Here is a 22,903-nt window from a genome sequence, read left to right on the forward strand (position 1 = left end):
CAGATGAGGCCAATAATGAACAAGATATACTTAGTTAAGAAAAGGGTAGAAATACGAAGTTACTTTTTCACCAACCTATTATATACTCGATCCATGGACAGACAGCACCAGAACTGATTAAAAAAAAAAGAATATGAGTGACGTCATCAAGGACCTAACTTTATACGTTATTAGGACTGCAGTCTTCAGTCTTATATAAGGACAGAGACATCACGAATAATAATTAAATACCACTGCCTCCATAGCATACTGGTTGAGAACCTCTAGTATAGGGATTTTAAAATGTAATACGTTTATGAAGGACCAAAAACAGAATCCATTTTAGACCCATATTAAGGACCGATACAAGGATAATAATTTGAATTAAGTGATTTTTATGAGTTTTATTTAAACCTTCGAAGTTCAAATCTGATTCGAGCCTGAAGTCTTTTTTGCATGACTATTTTATATGTATAAATGCATGAACATAATTTAAAATATTACATAGCTGCATATACTGATTTGTTATTAGAAGCATTAATCATGGTTTGTAAATGTCTAGAGTAATGTAATGAAGTCATATATGCACAAAAAATCCACTTTGAGGAACAATTTATAGCCAACTTAGTACAACTACAAAGGTGAGGTACATATTTAACATTCCCGGTAGTGAATATATATTTGTGAGAGATGCCAAAAGTTTCAATCATAATGTTGAGCATATTGATGAAAAACTGTTGCTATCTATCAAACAAGATATTGCAAACAAATTCTGGGCACAAAGGTTGGAGATTACACTTTGATTCACCTCAGACATTGATAAGCAGCTAGAGGTTAACCCGCGGAAGAAACTCACCGTGTAACGCTCTCGATTTTTCAAAAAAAAAATCATTTTAGGACTAAAACCATTTTTAAGTGTTCCTTTAATTGGTCGGATGGATGAGTAAAATAAAAATTTAATATTTTACTTTGAGAATTACCAATTATATCTTCTCGTAATAATAGTCAACATCAAAAAAGTGTTAAATTGTCATGGTGGCCATGTTGATTTTGGTTTGAGGAGTACTATGATTAATTTTGCATTTAAATTCAATTATAACTATTAAAAAATGTGTGGATATGTATACAAATATTACACAACAACCGATAGCTGACTTGAGAGCTCATTTTTTACATCTGCATTCACACAATTTGATAGTGATGAAAATCGTGTGTATTTTGGGCATATTAAAAAAAAGAATCCACAAATCAACATAGAACCCCTGACAATTTGAAGAATGTTTTGGAGGAGAGAACTAATTAAGCTCATGACGTTTCATTATATCAGCTACAATCAGCTGTGCTATTATAACTGAATAATATTAAATAACAATGACAACAGCAGAGGAAAACAAAATTATTTACGCAGATTAGAAAAATCCAAAGAGGGGGGCCAGCTAAAATATACACACGATTTACATCACTACAACTTGAGCAACTCCCCCACTTGGTATACATAATGTACGCCAGTCCATGTTCATGAGTCAAAAATGAGGATTTAAGTCCTACATAATTATGAAAGTCAATAAGAGGTCGTCACGTTTTAGAACATTTTCAATATGGGAGTGGCGTAAAAAAAGACACACACATTCTTTTTTTATGTAATAAATCAAGCAATATCACTAATACATACATGGGTGTACAATATCACGCTTTAAGATATTATGAGTCTAATTTTTTTGTATCTCAAATCAATTGTCATCATTTCTTATTTCTTTTTTAATGGAGAAAACTGACTGGGTCTAACAAAAAATGCCGTTCAAGCTAAGAAATGGCTTGCAAGGTGTTCTGGGGACTACGCTCCCTAAAGGGATTCAATAATAATAATTTAAAAATAGCCAATTTAAAAAAATAAAAAAACCGTGTCTTTTTGTTAAGCCCGTGTCTTTTCAGCCCATGTGTTATATATGAGAGGTTGAGAGTCTTTGCAATAGTGTTGTGTAGGCCCTTATTTATTCGACCCAGTCCAGTCTTAGAATCGGTGCTTAGGGGAGTCCCTTAGGACTGTTCGTCCTTAGGGGGGAAAACGCCCTCAAGAATGTCATGAGGGATCGATTTTACCTTGCTTAAGGAACGACAAGTGGTACTGGATGGAGCACACTGGACTGGACCCCAGTCCTAACTAAGGACCGACACAACACTACTTAGCAACCATTTAATTCCAATTATGCAGTGAAAATATCAATAACAACCATGGAATCGACGCAAAGAGCAACTATTAGTATTCGAGCTAGTTCATCAATAGTTACGCTTCCGAGTTGCTTCCATGGGGTTTGTTGATATTTTAGAGCCAAAATAGAAACCAAATGGTTTCCAAGACTAACAACCTCTCATATATAGCCTTTAATTTAACCGCAATGCCGTCCTTATTCATCATGATGAAGTCAAACTTTGTCCAGATTTATCTATTAGACCTAATATATCAAGAACTCAATAAGAACTCGCCCGTAGAGTAATTTTGAAATGTAGTTGACACAATATATATATTTAAAAAAAACAAAAAAAAACTCAATATAGATGAGGGTAACTCGTCACAATGGAATCTTCCAACATTTATCATTTATATATATTTTTGGACAGCTGTTGATCTATTTTTAGCTTGTTTCTTATTATTGTATGGATCGTTAATATGTTGAACTTAATTTATAACTTGTATAACCGTGAATATCCTTACAATAAAGAATTCACCAACAACTTGAAAGGGTCACATAACTGACGAATTGCCCGTAAATTAATTATGCAGCAAAGCAAAAAATATAGTATTTGAAATTTTTTGTGAATAGCTATGGATTTTTGAATTTCTTTCTTTTTCCAAAAATGAAACATTTGAAATTTTTTCTAAAAAAATCATTGTGAATAGCGATGGCCTTTTTAAAAATTTGAAATTTCATTTTTGATTTTTTTCCCCAATAAATTTATGTGTTCAAATTTTTTGCCAAAAAATTTAATTCGAAATTTTTTATAGGTATGAATTATTGATATTTTTATTTAAAAAAATATTAAAAAATTGTGATATATACTATTCTGCGGACGCCCTTGAAAGGTCACATCGTGATATCAGTATATTCCCAAAAAAGATTGTGTAATAATATAACAGGAAGAACAAACTACAATGATTCCACAATAACACATCAAAACGAGTTTTCTTTATAATAATACAATATTTATCACAACTCCACTACAACCATGAATAAATTAATGATATTTAAAATATACCAATATACTGTTTTAATGATTATAATAATAATTATTTTCTAAAGTATATATTTAAAAAAACACTGGATATAGAATCCGTTCATTCATTGATCCATTGAAGAAGATCATCAGAAATAGCAATAATTAAATATCACGTGCTATTTTTTGAAGTTTATCTTATGGAATGTCCGTTAAAAAATAACTGACTAACAAAGAAATAAAAAAATGCCAGACACAAACCAGTTGGAAGGAGCAGATGGTCACTATGTACATATAAACAAATTCTTTTCTTATCATTCACCTATTGACACCACTTGAAGCACGTTCAGTGCAAATGATACTTTGTTAGATACTTACAACTAGAGATGATAATCAAATACAGAATATTTAAATAGTGGTCTTTCTAAATGTATTCTTTTCAAATATTCCCATTGAAGAACGTCCTCAAATATTAATTTTTCCAAAAAGAACTCTTAAAGAAATGATTAAAAATAATAACTATTATTCGTTAAATAATAAAAAGTATCTTCTACAAAAAGGCCATCGAATTTTATGTTTTCTAACTAAAAATTATTTAAAAAAAAAAAAAAAATACAAATAATGTCATCAAACCTTATGTTTTCTAAAAAAAAGTTCATTTGTAAAAAAAAAAGTATTTTCTAAAAAATGCCATCGAATATTTTGTTTATTTACAAGTACAACCAAATATTTCCCTCCCCCCCCCCCCAAAAAAAAGGTAATTTATTAAAAACTAAAAATTATTCTCTTTAAAAAAGCCATCGAATATGAAGTTTCCTAAATTTAAGTTACTTGCAAAAAAAAAAATTTTATGCTTCTTAAGAATAAAGTTTATTTGAGAAAAAAACCCTTGTTATTCGAAATTATTCGGTTATCGTTCAAAAAACTTGAAAACTTGAAAATTAACATATCTACTCACAACCTCAATTTATGTAATGTGCATTCTGCTAAATCATGTCATGAATCCTAGGCAAGGTAGGCGGGAACGTGCTGTTGGCTGCCATCTTCAAGCAGGAATTAGTCTGATCACAGCAAAAACGTAGTTGGAGTTATCTAGACGTTCCGTTTCCCGATCATAGAACAGCCACAAACAAAGACGGAGCCTTGAAAACAAAGTTCGACTAGGAAAGCCTGAAAAGCTGAGAAAAGTGCAAAAAATTTGCCATTGCAAAGTCTATGATAAAATCTCATCAATCCCTATATACACTATTAAAAGAACTCACAGTCAAAGGATATCCATTCAGCAAAGATACGGTTTTATTATATTTGTTAATGATAAAGCCTGAATACCGGGTGTTCGGAAAGGATTTGACCATATATATTGTGCTACAAATAGATGCACAATAGATCAGAATGAGGTTGTACAGGAAAATCTTAAAAATACTTTCTTATTTAGACATTATGAATATTATTATTAATCAATATGCCACAATATTGAAAATTCTAAAGGATTTAAATCAGGGCACTTGGGAGGCCGAAAGACTTTGGGCCATAAATTCATTTTTATTATTATTGGTAAACACTTCTAGGCAAATTTAGGCTCTATCCATCCTCCATAAGCGTTCTGATCTTGTACACTGTATGATGGTTAACCTTCAATCTCTTAACCATGTCAGAGGTGCTGTAGTAATAATTAATATTCAACCATGTTACACAACTTTTTCTCTCGCTAATAAATCCTACTTCAGCTGATATAATTGGAAAAATCTGATTGAACTTTACAAAACATCTTAAATCGTCGTCATATAGGTGGTCAAACACTTTTTAAAATCCAGTTATGTTGAGTACAAGGTGGAATTTTGTAAAAGTAATAAAAAATGAACAGTCCTTGTGAATGTGATGAAAATATTGCAATGATTGAACCTTTTTAAGTTGGATACTATATTTATGGTGTAATGTTTTACTATTTTGAAGATAATTACAAAATTAATAAAAAATATTCTTTGGCACAAGATAAAGGGCAAATAACTACAGTTATGTAACTCATAAATAGAGAATAGCTATTTATTTTAATCCATCAAAATGAAATGATAGCATCCATTAATAGTTGGTAATTAAAATGTAACAATAGTTACCTACAACCCCATATAAAGTGAGAGCCTCGCTTAAAATTAACTGATCATAGAAAATGAGTTCTGCATAATACATGACTGGATCTTTATTATATGTATATATCAAACTTTCATCAATAATTATAAATAAATACATTTCATAGGGATACCCATAAGTCTAAAGTCAACTCCAACAGCCAAGAAAGTACACAAATATTTATTTCTCAAAGCATAGCAATCAGCCTAAAATTTCCTTCAAAATGAGTGCCGGTTCATTCCACATGGCCACGAATTGTAGCTCTCAGACACTTCGGCACTGTTTTATACACTGAGCGGATAGTCTCCTCCGACAAGTTGTCCCATGGAGACACTATAACGGGCTTCTAGTCCCTCCCTCTTCAGAATGACTAAAAAGATATGGGGAAGAAGGGGCCACATGTCCTTGCTCCAAAATGGTTTGGCACCACTCTTGCACAGACCATGTAATATGTGAAGGTGTTCCGTCTTGCTGGAAGCAGTGAGACCCTTCCTAGTGATGTTCCTATATCTAAGGAAGCACTTGGGACTGTTAAAATGTTCAGATAGACACATTGAATTTTACCTTTACACCCCACGAAAAGAAGATCAATTGCGTCTTCATCTCACAGGAGGTGACGCCTACCCATACTGTCTCTGAGGCCAACTTTTGGCCTATGAAAACACTGCACTCGTTCAGGGGAATATCCTTGGTTGTTGCAGCTGTTGTAAGCACAACAACAAACAAAAATGGAGGCTGCGTTAAGAATTTGCAACAAACAGAATTTAAAAATATACAGCTCTGGAAGAAATATTCAGTTGAATTTGCTGTCTTAAGACTAATGGACATCCTATAGAATCAGTTGATACTTTGAAAGAAATTATAAATGAAAATATAAAGAATTATTAAATTTATATCTCTCGAATAGTTCCAAAAACTTACGACCCTATGCTTATTATGGATATGGAGACGAGTCTAAATATGGATTAATGATTATTACATCTTACATCCTTTTATATAAAGATTTATAACTGGGATAATTATTTATTGAAAGATATACAATAAATATACTACGAGCACTTGAAATGAAATACCTGAATATGCTAAACAATGGTACTCAAACTTTATACAAATTGTACCATATGTAGAATATCCCAAGTATCACCAATATAATCAAATTGAATATCTCAGAAGGTAGACTTAAACCATTATTGGTGGCCCTCTACGCAGGGTGCTGCCAAGTCAAATAGATTATTTATGTAATGACTTGAAAGAAAAAAAAATTGCTACTTAAAAAACTGTTATTTCATATTTGATTCGAAAGAAATAAAACCAAATGGGAAAGCTTTTTAAAATGGAAAGAAATATGCAATATCACTCATAAAATTGGTTATTTTCAATTCGCCCCCCCCCAAAAAAAAACCCTTACGCGGGCCCTGTCTTCACGTACCCCATGAAGAAGCTCACATATCACATTTTGAGAACCACTAACACGGAATATTCTACTAAATAGAATGTGGATTTTGTTGTTAATGCAAAAGGTCAAAGTTGCTTCAGATTCGAAATATTTTTGACCTCATCTTCCCTTAACAAAAAAATCCATATATGTAATTGTATATAATTTACTTATGAAAGAAGATTAGATTCACCATCCCAAAATTTTTAAAGGGTCTAATTTAATTTTTTGATCATTTCACCTTCAAAAAATTACATTATGCGTACTATTAGTAAAAATATGAATGTTTCATCATAAGTTATTCAAAGTGCCTAATATTATTGCGTAATACATAGATGCTGGTAAAGAGGCCTTTAGGATTAATACGGAAGTGATATCTACTGATTATTTATGTATGTACTACTCATGTTTGCTCTTTCAACAAATCATAGACAATTGTGGCTGTAAACATCAAAGGAATATCACAATAATTCTACAAAAAATAGAGGCTTTTATTCGAAAAAAGCAGATTCATTCTGCATTTTACGATAAAGATTAACAAATTGAAGCATATTGAAATGTATTTAGTCATGATTTTAAATTAATTATAATGATGGAATTTGCAGCTTGTTTAACGGTAATTTAATTTAATTGCAATGTGACATGTGCTGTGTAGACTGGAGTTGATTGACTTCGAGTCGAACTGAGTTAACCTAGTTGTTGCAGGTTAAAAAAGTTCAAATATTAAAAATTTGGAAAAAAATTTCAAAAGTCCAAAGCTATTCACGAAAAATTATTTTTTTTGGAAAAACAATTTCAAAAATTAAATTTTTTTGATATAAATTTGAAAAGTCCATAGCTATTCTCAAAAAATTAATTTTTTGACAAAAAATTTCAAATATAATTTTTTAGTAAATAACATTTCAAATATTAAATTTAAACTGCATTGTGTAAGGCATTGTTGTATTATATACATCAGAGTGCAAAATGTCCACCTTCTATACACACTCGATGCTACCACATCCATAATTACTTAATGATTTCATAAATACTACTACATATTATTTCTTAAATCAAAAACGTCTGTTTTACATTCAAACATTCCTTTATATAGACAATTTTTAACTCTACATTGGGGTTATTTGAATATTTCAAGTCTAGTGAAGATAGTTTACTATTATGGAGAAGGAACGATGATTAGACTTGACAGAAGTATGTTAGGAAATTTTGAATAATATTCGACTTTTACAATATTTCATAAATATTGCAACATAATGGTTGGAGTTAATTAAACCAATTAATATAAGTAGTTAACTGAAGCTTAATCTAATAATATATATGTACATATGAATAAACTAGTAAATGTAAACGTCTCAATTAAGCAATAATCATGTAGTACCCAATGTTTCTAAAATAAGATTATTACAAGATGGACTTATTATTTATAAAAATCAATTTGAGTCTTGCATATTATATAATATAAATAAATATAAAAAATTAATAGTGCTGGATTCTAGTATTACTTGAACTTCGACCGAATTCGAAAATGTTGAATCGAATCCAACCCTCATCTGAGTACCACAATGTAATGGCTGGAAAGTACTGGGTGTCATACATGGATGGCGCTATCTTTTTAAATATTATTATTCATCTCATTTTCAGTTAGTAACACCCTTCAAAAGACAGCTCTCAAAATTTCCGTCCGGGACTCTTCGCCCCATGTGTCATTAGTGTTGGTATTCGGTCTGAAAATCCGAGGCCGATTTGAGATCGTTATAATTTATGAACAAGGGAAATTAATTCGATATAGGTTCGGTCTAGATCGAATTTGTGTTGAAATTTGGCACACAAAAAAAAAAAACGGTATTTAAAAAAATATTACATAAAAGGAATTTCAAATATATTTTTTTCCTTTCTGCTTTATGGTTTTTGGCAGGTCTAGAAAAAGAAAAAACAACTTAAAACCAAATTAAAAACAAAAAAATCAGTCGCAACGTCACATTTATATACCTCAAAAACTACTACTTCAAAAAAAAAAAAAAAAAAAAAAAAAAAAGTGGTACTATTTATTCAGTACAGTCCAGTCTTCGGACCGGTCCTTATCTGTCAGTTCATGGAATTTTTCATAAAAACATCAACGTTTTTTAAAGGCAAATAAGATATATGAAATATGTATTAAGATTATTGCACATATCTTGCAAAAAAAAAAATTATGCTTTTGACGAGAATACCGTATAATACAAACATTATATTGTTACTTAGTCAGATAATTTATTTTATAATAAAACGGTATAATTAAAAAGAGGAAAAACATTCTCATTGATGTAACGTGGGATAGATTGTATCTTCTTTACGGACCGACAAGTGGGACTGGACCGGAGTCCTAAATAAGGACCGACACAACACTAGTCATTAGCTAATTCTTCCCAACTATTGAATTATAATTCAATAATTGTTCACAGCTTAAAGAGAGCCATAATAAATTATTAACCTATCAACAATTAGAGCCCCGATAAGAAGGGAATGAAGAAAAAACATCAACAGCTAGGAAAAAATACAGTGTAAATATATACGTTGAGTCAAGTAACTTCACATATATACAGTTAAACATGTTCTAACAGTCACCTTTTTTAAGTGTGTCAGCCCACTAAGTGGCAATTTTCAAATTTAGAAATGTTACGAAATAGGAAACTTGGTTTAAGAGATTTACTCCATGGGGTCCATAGGGGGAGGGGACTGAAGGGGATGTAGCCCCTCCAAATTAAGGAATTGTTTTGTTTTTTTCTTTAAAAAAATATTTGATCCCCCCCACCCAAATTAAGCCCCCCTCCCTCTATATAATCCTCCTGCTGACGCTCTTCTTGCCGGACCGCTTAATACAGCTTATGAAGTTCATACCTTTTTGGTCACATAAATATGTATACACAGCAACAGAGAAATTGAACTGCTATAATATGTATGTATATCTTCAACATAAAAAAGAAGAAAAAATCTTCTTCCACTCGTATGAAGAAGCTGCTGGTATAAACATTGTACCTTACCCTGATTATCCAGATTAATATTTTCGTCCGCCTGTAGATAGATTTTATCTTCTGGGGAAAATTAAAAAAATAATTATGGGAACATTTGAGGCTTGTTCCGTCGATTCCGTTTCAGTCATTTTGATACCAAAGATGCACACCGCTTGGGAAGAGAATCGTCGTCGAGTCCAACCGTTATTAAACCACGATTTTGATTGCCAAGTAGATAAACATTCATGAAAAAAATCCGTTAAAAATAAACCCCCAAAAAAGGTCTGAGAGGCTTCAAACTTTGCGAGTACGTCTTTAGATTGTCCCTAACAGAATAATTATTTGTACAAGGGGAGAAAAATATGAGCCCAAAAACGAGACGGCCTAATATGCATGCCTACAATAGTTTGATTACCCATAACTAGCTAAATAACTACTCAATAGGTACCGCGATGAACAACAAAAGCTTCAACGTGTAGTCCACGTCTTACCTTATAATAGGAATGCCAAATCCCATAAGAGAAGAAGAAGAGGAATAAAGAAAACGTGTGTAAACAATATCTTATTATTTATTTAAGATGTGTAATATGATGTTATTTGTATTGAATTTCACAAATAACTGATTTCCAATGAGAATAAAAAAAAATACAACATTCTCCCTCACTGAAGCACTTATGATTTAAAAGATTAAGTAAATGATAATATTACCTCTTTTTTTTTTTTTTCTTTACATTTGCCTCTCTGGAAATTTTTCTTTCGAATAAACAAAATTTTGATTGATTAGCTATACATCCTATATTAAAATATATATTATATACATTCATCTTCAATGGAATCGATAAAAGACAGAGAGATTACTCAGTAAATAACTAAATATGTATCATAATGTAAACACCAGGATTTCCCTTAAATATATTTACATTTATTAAATCCATGGATGATGATTTATCCCACTAACAGAGTTGGGACCCAAAACATACTACAATCGCATGACTGAGTTACGAGAAACAGGATTTTTTTATGGATTCGAGAAAAGAAAATACTAAATCCATTATGTAAATTGTTTAAATACCATATTTAGCTATATTATTAATTCAATATGTCCGCCTTGAGAAACAATAACAGTCTCAACTTGCCGGTGAACAGATTGAGAGCTCTTGACGATGAAGGCCGAGTCCATGGCGTATCGCGCCGTCATGATGGCAGCTCGGAGTGAATCCAAATATTGGAATAGAGGTGTGGCAGACCTTATTCTCCAAGATGCTCTAAACTGCAAAGTCCAGAGGGCTGATGTCAGGATTGGAGAAGGGCCAAGTGGAGCTCCCCAGAAGTTAGCCATATTGCTGCTGCAGTATTTTTGACTTTGTAGGGATGGAGATTCCGATGGTCTCTGTAGTCTTCTTGACACTGACACCGCTTAAAGACATAAAACAAGCACAAATCTTGTTTTATTTTGTTTCATCTGTCGTTTGGTTGCGCAATGAAGCATCTTAATTAAAAATAACGGGATACAATAGTAATTAGATTTTACTTCAAGTTTTGGATCCCCACATAAATACAACATTAACACAATTATCCAATAACATTTTGCACCCACTGTCCAGGACTCCACTTCAAGGTATAATGAACAGTGATGTAAATCCTGTGAATTTTTTAGCCAACCTGTTTTTTTTTTTAATCCGTAATCTGAAGAATGATTTTTTCCCCCTAGCAGTTGTCATTATTATGTAATTCCCGAGTAGTGAACATCCTTTCCTAGAGAAATTCAATTATTTTCGAAAACTGATTGAACATTCGTGTGTTCTCATAAAAGACAGAGCATAACACTGAAGATTTCTTGCCGAGTTATAATTGAAAGTCCTTGTTGGACTCAGAGTAGAATCGAGGATGCACATCGGAGTAATTCTGGCAAATGTCCTTGTTTATGTAATTTTCTCTTTCCTACCTTGTCACAGCTGATTATAGCTGATCCAATGAAACGTCATTAGCATTATTCTTTCTCTACTCCATAACATTCTTGAAATTGTCAGGGTTACCAAGTTGGTTATCAATTTATTTTTTTAAACATGCCCATTCTACACTGGATTTTCATAACAAATATTGAATATCACTTTATAACTAACTTAACAACTTTATATTTTATATTCCATGTATATTGGTCTAATAAATTCTCGCTGATCTTCAACAATTAATTCTTGCTCAATCTGCACTTATCTGTTCCTGTACATAAATGTGGTCCAGGATTTACTCGAACAGACTCTGCATCACAAGCTCAATTGCGTAGGAAAGACCACATCAGCAATATTTGCACTTTTTTATTGGCTAGGAGAATTGAGTTTACTTAAATATTACTACACTCCTCAACCTCCACGAACTAACCACTATAATTGAATTAATAAGGTTAATTTTGCAAAGGGAAGAAAAAAATGCTAACGTCACGAGGAAAAATGATAAAGAAATATGGTCATCTGGAGTATCTCAAAAGTTACATTTTTTTCAAGTAGTCCAGAAAATATCCTCAATCTAACGTTGTTTTATAGGTTTGCATCAGATATGTAGATTCTCCTTTGACATTATACGTTCACCGGGATTTCTACCTTCTTAACATCTCTACAAATTTAACTATAACTTTAAACTTGTGAATATGTTTATAAATAGTATAGTATAGCTTAGTATATAAATAACTATTTTTCATAATTACTCTCTCATTCTTCAAATTTCATTCCAAACAAGGCACAAATCTATCAGATGGAAATCCCAAATCAAGTTTGTTTATAGTAATCACAACATTAAGCGTGTATGCTATCATGAATGTTTCAAGACACAGTGACTGGGTGATTATTCATAAAAGTGCATTTACTTGTGAGAAATTGTTAAAAAACATTTCCCCTCAAGAAACATTTACTCATGTACTAATTACATTATTTACTCATGTATATACATGTGACGTCACAGACGCAACGTCTGAGTGGTTAGAGTATAATTTTTGCATTTAAACATAGGAAACATTAAAAATAGGGAAGAGTTGTAGTGAAATTGACTCAAAGTATTGTGAATTTCAAAGACTCGAATAAGTACTTAATTTTAGCGTGCTGCTATTTACTCCACTACATATGCAGACCCACTCATAATCGGTTAGAACAAATTCCATTCAATTTACAAGCTATTGATGGATACTATCATTTCATTTTGACAATTAATATGTTTTATGTATTGTACAAGGTTTGCTATAAAAAGTTTCTGGCCTCAAAGAGAAAGTGTGAAGCACTCGTAAATAAAAGCTAGTCATATCCATCTAGTATTTATTGAGAGTTACTTAGGAAAGTTTCAGCCATTTTGGACTCGAAGTTAATACGTAACAGTAGTTTGAGTGAGTTGATGCCAATCTTTTTGGGAAAATGGAGTATCGCTCTAGTGGCGCAGTTTAGGCCCCGATGTATCACCGTTGATGAAACGTGGATACACCATGATAACACAGGGGACTGCAAAGATTTTTGTCAAATGAATAAGCAATCAATCACCTGTATGATTAATCATTTTTATGAGAAAAACGCCGAGTAATATTTAGAGGGGTTACAGAGATGGGAGCACCCCTCGGGAAAAGTGTGTAAAGTTACATGGAGACTATGTTGAAATAAAACAGGAAAAATGTCTTGTATCTTTGCTAGGTCGAATACTTTTCAGTCCACTGTCGTATGTATAAATTTCTTAGAGCGTAATTTGAATTAGTCAATGTACGACGGAATAATGATCCATTAATAATTTTTGACAGAAATGAATTAATTAACCAATTAATATACCAAAAATCAAATGGAAATTCAATCATCACCAATTATACCTCAAATCAAAAATGAATTATTAATCTTTTTAAGTTCTTCATAATCTGTAATTTATAGCAACTGCTTGTATAAAATCACAGCATGTACACACCATCATATATACAAACAAAACAAGTCATATCAAGCTTTGAACTTTATAGTTGTAGCTAGTATAAGAAAATTCTGCAAGTTACTACAAAAAAATAACATGAATAATTTACAGAATACGTGGAGAAGACAATGCAAAATTGAATATTCTATATAATAATTGAACTTATTAGTTGAAATCAAGTAAATGCGAGGGTAGTTTGAAAAGCCATGTAAAGTCTGAGCGATTACACTACTGGCGTGTATCGAGGTTATGTTTAGTTAATAGTATCTCTTGGAAGAATGCAAACCAACTTTAAGACAGGTCGGTCTATTTCTTTCTGTATGGTATTCGTTTAAATTGAGGAATCGGCCGGAAAAATTATGGCGACTGTCTTGGATTTGCAAGGAATAATCCTCATCGACTATCTGGAAAATGGTAAAACTATTACAAGTGCATGTTATTCATCGTTATTGGACCGTTTGAAAACCGAGCTGCTTGAAAAATGCACATAATTGGCCCACAAAAAAGTCCTTTTCCATCACGACAATGCACCAGCTCACACCTCAGCAGTTGTGATCAAAAAATTAATTAAAATAGGTTTCCAACTCTAGAGAACCACAGCACTAGTAATCACACGCACCATCACTCTTCCTTCATCCATCACCATATCATGGATTTCATCAATGATTTCTGGAGTTGTAACCTCAACGTTCAGCGTCACTTGTACACATGTGGTAACTACAAAAATTTTGAAACCACTTATAAACTGTTCTAATTGACGATGAAGAGTCCCCATAATGTTTATCAAGCTTTGTTTTAGTTTCCTGAGCCGTTTTGCCTTTCATAAAGTAATGTTTATTAAGACACGAAATTATTTTTCGTCTTTTTTTAGAAGCCCACTCCACTTCCTCGAGTCCAACGAATGCGAAACAGAAAGAAATAGACCGATTTGGCTAAAAGTTGGTGTCTGCTATAAACTAAACATAACCTCGAACCGTGCCAGTAGTGCCACCTCTCGGACTTTGCACTGACTTTCAAACGACTCTGATACATGTAACTATTTGGGACTCAATTGGTGGCCTAATGTTGACATCCGGGTCCACTGATTATGTTCTAAATTGGTCAGGGGAATTGATCTAGGTTGATTGCACTTATTTGATGTTGGTAATCCGTAAGTTTTCCATAATAATAGATATCAACTTACTTAATGTTTTGAACTCAGTGCTATAAGAAAGGGGGCATGCTCTAAAAAAAATTAACGTCCCTCTTTTGAATGTTATAATTAAAAGGTAGTTTACTCATAATTTATTATACCTTCACTCATTCAGTGTGTCTTTCACTCTCAGAAATTCATATTATCTTCCAACATGGACAGGTGTGTTACTTTATTAGTATTTTTATGGTTTTTACTATGATAAGGCTGTAGTTATAAAATATAATAGTAATAAAATTAAAATATATTTGATAATATAATCGACCAGACAAGTTTTTTTTAATAATTTTTCTTCAGAGTGCCTTCAGGTTTAATAGACGCTGGATAGGCATGGTTTAAATAACGATCAAAAATAACTAAATGTATCATTTGAAGTAAGAACATAATTGCTCCTTAATGTTAAATTTCAGAACATTAAACAAAAAAAATACCCCATGTATTTGGCTGTGGATTCCCTTGCCTTGTTTGATACGTAAGGGTTACTTCATAATTTAATTTTTTTTGTGTTAAATAAACTAAGTAATAAATTATGAATCATTGCATACTTAGGCTCCGTTTCCAAAAACACAGGAATACAATTTCTTGTTGATCCCTCGTTGTATATATTGGCCATTTTATTAGTTATTAATAATAGTTATATTTAATAAAATATTACTAAGCAATTTTATAATACAGTATCGAATAAAAAACTATGTAATATATGAAGGTAGTCTGAAAAGTTTCCAGCCTAACAAGGATACAAGACATTTTTTCTGAATTTTTTATTTTATTTTTCAACATAGTCTCCTTGGAACTCTACACATTTCTCGTAGCGAAGCTCCCATCTCTGTATCCCGTCCAAATAGTACTGGGCGTTTTTCTATGCAAAAATAATTATTCACGTAACACTTTTTGTTTTTGGCTCAATTACTCTGAGTTAGATTGACCAGGACGCGTCAAATTATGGGATAACGAGCAATTATATGTCTGCTATTGTTTGAATCTATTTGAAAGTTGCACTTTCAAAAACAAATATTTAATGACAGCTTAATACTCTCAATTTTGTCCGTTTTCATAAAAACACTCACATCAAATTAATCAAATGATACTTACTAACTGCTCTTACAAAATGGCTAAAACTTTAGTGAGTAATTGTCAACAGGTACTGGATAGATATGACTACCTTTTATTTATGAGTTCTACAATTTTGACGTTGAGGTCGGAAACTTTTCTGACACACCTCATAAATGTCATTCATCTTAAAAATTGTGGAGGAATAATATAACAATTACAGTCTATGAGTACTTGAAGAGATAAATAGTATTTGGTATAATTGATTTATTTGCCGGAGTTGTACCTTTTTTTCTGTTTCTTTTTGAAGAAAATATTCCGCTCGGCACTAAGCGTAACAACTTGATAAACATAGAAATCTGACAACCAAATACAGAGTGATTTTTGGTGTTGGTGATCTAAGGCCGTTTTAAATAAATTAAACAATATAAAAATCGAATATAATCGAAATACATATAATTTCTTATACACCCTGGATTCAAGTTTTTAACTGATATAGATATAATACAGACGTAAGGTGGACTAAAAAAAAGGTAATGAAGTTTGTGTGGGTCCCCTCTAATAGAAAGTTGGGGTTTCTATTAAATAACCTAACTACATAAATAGCAATGAGACACCTAGTGTCATTATTATATTACATGGTGGACAAACATTCAAGATAAATTAAAGGAAAGTCCTTTTATCTTGTATGTATGACAAAAAACAAAATTCTATATGGATTGTAAGGTTTACAAAAATACAAATGAATGCAAGAAGAATTCATCAGTTCAAATATTCAATATAATCGACGTATTGTCATTCAATCTTTGAACAATAATAAAACTAGTTTTCTTATCTTGGAGAGATAGAGATATATACTATTTATAAAATAAATAGTATAGATTAAATTAGGCTACATGATCGTACAGAAATGTAAGGAAACAGTTACTATAGACACTAGTATTGGACTTTGGTATAAAAATCCTAGATCAATTTGAGACAGTTATGATTTTTAATGGACCGAACCAATTCGGCCCATTAAAGAAGTTCGGTATGAACCGGTCTTATAAAAAAATTGGACCAAAAAAACGTTATATGAAGTTAATTTGTTGCATAAATTATATTTGAACACAAAATTGGTCCAGGATTTGAAAACTATTAAATTTCGGCCTGACATCGCGGTCTGAACCAAAATATCATCGGTACAACTTGCTCTAGAAAAATTCTCTTAAAACCGAACCTGTAGTAACAATTAGATTTTGGAGCGTGTTTCAACTCTAATAGGCACATATTAACAGACTTCTTGTTAAGAAATATTTCTGCATTGTTTCATAATATAATGTTGATTGCATCCGCTTGATATCAAATGGATGGAGGAAAAGAAAATATATGGATATACAATGCACGACTAATCTAATGCGGCAATAATAAGAGTAGCCCACTCGAAAAACTTTAGACATACACAATATGTACTATGTACAAATAATTTAATGCATAAAATACCTATTTGATTAAGTAGAGCTGTTGCACAAAGGAACATTTATAGTTTGGTATCAATTTACATTGCATTTATTTTAACTTGCACGGAAATATAACATTAAAAAAATGGAAATGTACTTTTTTTTTGTTTATGTAAATTTATATATTTTTTTAAAAGAAGACTATAATTTTTCACTGACGTCATAAATTGCATCATACTTGAAGAAGACGCCATCTTCGGGGCTCAAAGTTGATATTGTTACCACGTAGTATGGACAAATTTCTAATAAACCTGGCTATATGAATAAAAAAAAGACTTGAATATTACTTGATCCAGGGTTCACAAAAACTCTAAGTAAAACCAAGGTTATACCATTACGCGTGTACGACTTATGTGTGACTTCCACCACTCTTTTAATATTGACGTCATAGTAGATGAGTGGTAGCGTGTTTGGTCAAAATCTGTTTTCTTCCCCAGCAGTCGGTACTATATATCAAATCGAAAATAGTGACGTCATAGACTATGATTGGCCGTAAACTATTTGAAGTACAAGTTGCACCCCTATCATCAACCTTTTTTGGTGCTAATCCTCCCCTAAGCTGGTGGAAAGCTCTGAATAAAAGATGCTTCTTGCATAACAGGTTCATTGAACTGATGGAACAATTGCACACTGATGTTACTTCCTCCAGCTCCATTGAAAGAGTATTCAGTACTTACGGACTGGTACATCTCAAACACCACAACCAATTAGGTAATGTTAAAGCAGGCACACTTGCATATTACAATCGAATGATCGAGGACCGCAAGAAATACATCATTCATAATTAACTTTTGTAACTTTAAATATATAATCAAAAATAAATTGGGTTGTAAATAGTTCAATATCAAATGTATTGTATTTAAATAGTGGAAATATATTTTACCCAAACATGGTAAAATCTTGGGCAAAAATGTATTTTATACTGCATTGGTTAAATCCGGGTCATGGGTAAAATTTGCGAACCCTGCTTGATGCCCAGTATAAACAGTGGTATTTGAATTAACTCAAAGTAATATATAATGCAAATTTCCAAAAATATCAAGATTTGTACAATTTTATTTTGTTGGTCGATATAGGGCAAGAACAATAGGATATATAAAGAAAAATAAAATATCATTTCCATTATAATAGGTAATTTCTATCTACAATACGGAAATATGATTATTAAACGATATAATTACTTTTTTATAATAGATTTTAGGGTCATGTATGTATACAATAAAACAAGGAAAATGAGCTTCAATTTTTTTATTAACAGTTCAATTTAAGTTCTTTCATTTGTTCGTTCCATTTTTGCATTCAATACTTCACTATTTTCTTTAATATTCATGATAAAAGGGGTTTTTATTGTTTTAAAACTTGGTTGCCTAGAACCCAAAAAGGGATACCAAATTTGTGAGATCCTTGTGAAAAAGCTCTATTGATACTTTTCTCATTATTTATAAAGCTTAATCATTTATTTTTGAAGAGCTACATTACAATTAATTAGTATCAATATCAAGACTTGAACCTCTGATATTATCAATTGATGACTTTATTTGTTTAAAATATACACTGGTAGGAAATTTTTTAGAAAAAATTGAATTTCACTTATTTTTCTAACTATCTATGACTATATCATCAGGTAACACAGTAATTAAGCTATTAAAATGAATGTTAAATATGGGTATAAGCATTGATTTGTAAAAATTTTAGCTTCATCAAAAAATCCTCCCATAACCATTTCCACTGATTTACATACTTTAGGTATTCTTGCTGTTGGTTTTTCAAGATAGGCAGGTTTGAAATCATTTCAAGCATTCTTCAAAATGTTCCACAACTCATTCTTACTTGTAAGGGGCAGGAGATTGAGCAAGAGATTGTGAGAGGAGGCTTCTTTCTTTTCCATAAGTTTTTCAAGAGCTTGGATGTATGTTTTAGGTCGAAGTCTTGTGAAAAAACAAGTTGTGAAACCTTTTGAAGAATGCTTGCAAGGATCATATATGCCATGGATATTAGACGCATTATGTCATAATTAATTAATTTAAAGGGTTTTATTGGTCCTTGAAATACACCCCAAATTAAGAAACGCCCTCTAAAATGTATAATTTTTAGAAATTTTGGATAGTAAAGTATCTCATTTTACCAGTTGAATTAGTTCAACTATATCTCAAGCACAAGAATAGTTTATTTTTATTCCTAAATTAGGCTTTAATTAAACTATTGAGTATTTATTGTTATAAATATTGGAGAAGATTGATCTATGACGTCATTTTTTCTCTGAGGAATCAAATAATTTATTAAATAAAATATAAAAAATCCCTTATAGCAAATAGGAGATCAGAATAACCCCAGAAAGACCGTCAAAATATCATAAACAAAAAAACACCATCAAATCATGTTGATTTCTGTCAATATTTGATTTAAGGCCTTTTATGACCTCAAGACGGGCCATAAAGTTTAATAAATTGATCAAAATTTTAAAAAAATCAAGTAATTCATAAATATATCTAAAAGCAGATAATAGTCTCATACTTTTTAACAATCTAAATAATTAATTACTTCTACAAAGTTCAGATGTATTAGGTCCTACTTAATGAAATGTGCTTTTCAAGGAGTTTCTTTAAAAAATCCAACATGGGTACCAATTAAACATAGGTATCACGCGTGTAAAATGATGTAAATTTCTCTACTTTTTCCTAATACAATATTTTATCGTGAGATATGTCATTAGCTACATGGCATCTAGTAAAGATTTTAATCCATAGTTTCAAACCGTGAAAGTAAGTAAAATTATAATTTAATTAACCCAGTTGTATTTTTTTTTTTTGTGTGTGTTGGGGAAACAAACATGGAAGAATATTTCACAATAAGCAACTATAGGAGCATAGAGTCATCGTCGTTAAGACTTCCCTCCTCTCATAGGTTAACAAAAGATGTCCCTTAAATAAAGAAATATTTCTTTACAATATGTAGTTTCTTACCCGATTTAAAATTGTTGTTACGACTATTTTACGAACTAAGCAAAGAATTAAATATATTATAACTTACAAAAAGAGATTCTTCAATGAAGAGGACAGTGTTGAATATGATATTTGCTACTGGATTTTCAGTATTTAAAAGATATGTTCCCCATATATGCATTTATAAGATAATGCATATAGTAATTAATCCTTTAATGGCAGAACATCTATGTTTCTAGTCGATACTTTCATGTTGAGGAATACAGGACTTGTTGTGTGTCAAATTAATTTAATAAGCTAACCCCCGGGATATATTACTAAAAATAAGCACTTTGGACGATTGTCGTTTGTTATAACAATGTCAAAAATGATATAATAGTATTCCTTATGTAATTTGGATTAAGGGCCGCAAATTGCTCTTAAATATCACATCATTCTCAGTTACAATAATTGAAAATTATGGATCATATTTAGAAGTCTATATTAGAGCCAAGTAAAGTCTTATAAATCAAATAAAGACCAGAGATTCTAAACCTTTTCATCACTGCCGAGCCCTAGATTATTTTTTAAGTAAGTTATTGTTTTATAAACAGCTTAACCAAAGGTTTTATTAATTATTTATATAATCTCTCATAGAACCCTTTGACGATGGATTCCGAAGCACAAGGGCTCCGAGAATACCCAGCTGGAAACAGCTGCTCTAGACACTAATAAACATTCTTGGCCTTCTCAATATTGAATCTTTGTCCATAATTGACCAAAAATAGAGTCCTTTAAGAAATTCCAAATTGAGAATGTTAACTTTATTTTTACAACATTACTTTTGTTTTGCCGCGCCACAATTCGTTCTAGGTTATTTGTAAGAAATTGAGGAAGCAAAACATGGAATATGTGAATAATGAATGTTTTTACCTTCCACTAACCACGACTATGTTTATATTTCTTGATTACCGAATCTAGTGAGTGACTGATAATAAGTGACAAAAAATTAATATTTTCTTGGAAATAAATGCATCACTTCTTCCTCTTATTCTTATCAGGAATATTTTTATGTCACTCAAACTAGTACAACAAATTAAATATAAAAGGCGTAATTGGGAAATCGTTGAAAAAGAGAAATACTTCTTACCTCGAATACACGTAAAATCCCGGGTATTTTGATCACTACCAAAAACAAGAATAAAACACAAAGAACACAAACTCACAAATGACTTATTTATTAATTATGCTTCATGTAAAATAATGGATTAGTAGTTCAAGGAACCTAATACAGGGAGATGGAAAATATGATATGAACAGAGAGGCAACAACAGTAGAGGCGAAACAGAGGAAGCTACTGAACTGAGAGTATGTCGTTCGTTCTACTATCTAACAAAAAAAAAACTCAAGAAGCAAAGAAAAAAGAATGGAACGCGCGAAAAAATTATTCTTCCTCTTGGGCCAGCGCAGCCGCTTTCAAAGCAGCTTAGGTTGATTGGTTTCTTCCTCTCTCTCTCTCTCTTTACCCTCCTATTTCTTTCTTTTTTTCACGTCCTATATGAACGGCTACTACTAATAATAAATATGAAGGAGTTTGTGCGTCCACAAGAGCTGTATATTGACACTTTGGTTCCTGGATGGGTATATACTAATTTGCCTATAAATTAATATGCAATTATAAGTAAGTGTCAGTATATTCTCTTTCTAATAAGACCCTTTGAAGAAGGATTTATGTCTAAAAACTACCAGGCATTACGGAATAGAACTTACCAGTGTTTATTGATTTATTTATTAGTTAAAAAAACCAACTAAGGATTTCATTCATCTTAAAATCGATCAACTTATTATTATTATTCAACAACAGTGAAACTTCGTATTATGCGTAGCATTGTTTGGAGGGCACGTTTTCAAATGGGATAAAAAGTGAATTCCTTAACTACGAGATGGTTTCCTTGTGTAAGTCCCTTCAAAAAATGCCAAGAGTCTATCTTACCCTGCACTATGATTATAATATGATAACCAAATAGCTCTTAGTGGCTAGACACGTTGATAATTCCCATCAACAGGGCACAAGTTGAGTATCGATCAGATACTTATAGAGATTTTCGTTTTTTCTTACTTAAAATAGATTGATAAATATTTGCAGATTGTACAATCTGTCAGGGAGTTCAAGAACAATCCCACTAGAAGCATATTCTTTATTACACGCTCACTTAGCTCCACAGGTGATATAAGTCAATGATGCATTGATCATTACTCATTCATATCTTAAGGCCTGTACTATCAGCTTGAAACCAAGCTTCAAGGAGGAACCTTGAAGATTTATTAAAGAGAATACTCTGGTAATTGATTCATTTCATTTAAATTTGTCAATAAAATCGTCTAATTAGAGATTTATAGTACCGAGACTTTGAGTTATTTCATGAAAAACTGACAAGTGGATTCATTGAAGACGCAATGTTGTAAATAAAAACCATTTGATTATTGTTAAAATAGGGAAACCAGACAGTTTAGGTGATTATAAGCAATATTTGCCCCAGATTTTATACGTAATCCAAGAGATGAGA

At 31.6% G+C, this 22,903-nt stretch overlaps 1 protein-coding gene across 3 annotated transcripts in view; it reads right to left on the reverse strand.

Moving 5' to 3' along the window:
- Nucleotides 1–21,740, reverse strand: part of sigmar (Tumor necrosis factor alpha-induced protein 8-like protein sigmar) — a 59,550-nt gene extending 37,810 nt beyond the window's left edge. The window contains exon 1 of one of the 3 annotated variants that reach the window (XR_005863638.2): nt 21,487–21,729. The gene's annotated coding sequence lies outside the window, so the exon portion shown is untranslated. Of the gene's footprint in view, nt 1–21,486 lie in introns of all 3 variants that reach the window. The other 2 variants (XM_040709748.2, XM_040709746.2) reach the window with 2 other exon arrangements.
- Nucleotides 21,741–22,903: the final 1,163 nt, after the last annotated feature.

Source organism: Lepeophtheirus salmonis, chromosome 4, assembly GCF_016086655.4.
Source record: "Lepeophtheirus salmonis chromosome 4, UVic_Lsal_1.4, whole genome shotgun sequence".
Taxonomy (NCBI): Eukaryota; Metazoa; Arthropoda; class Copepoda; order Siphonostomatoida; family Caligidae; genus Lepeophtheirus; species Lepeophtheirus salmonis.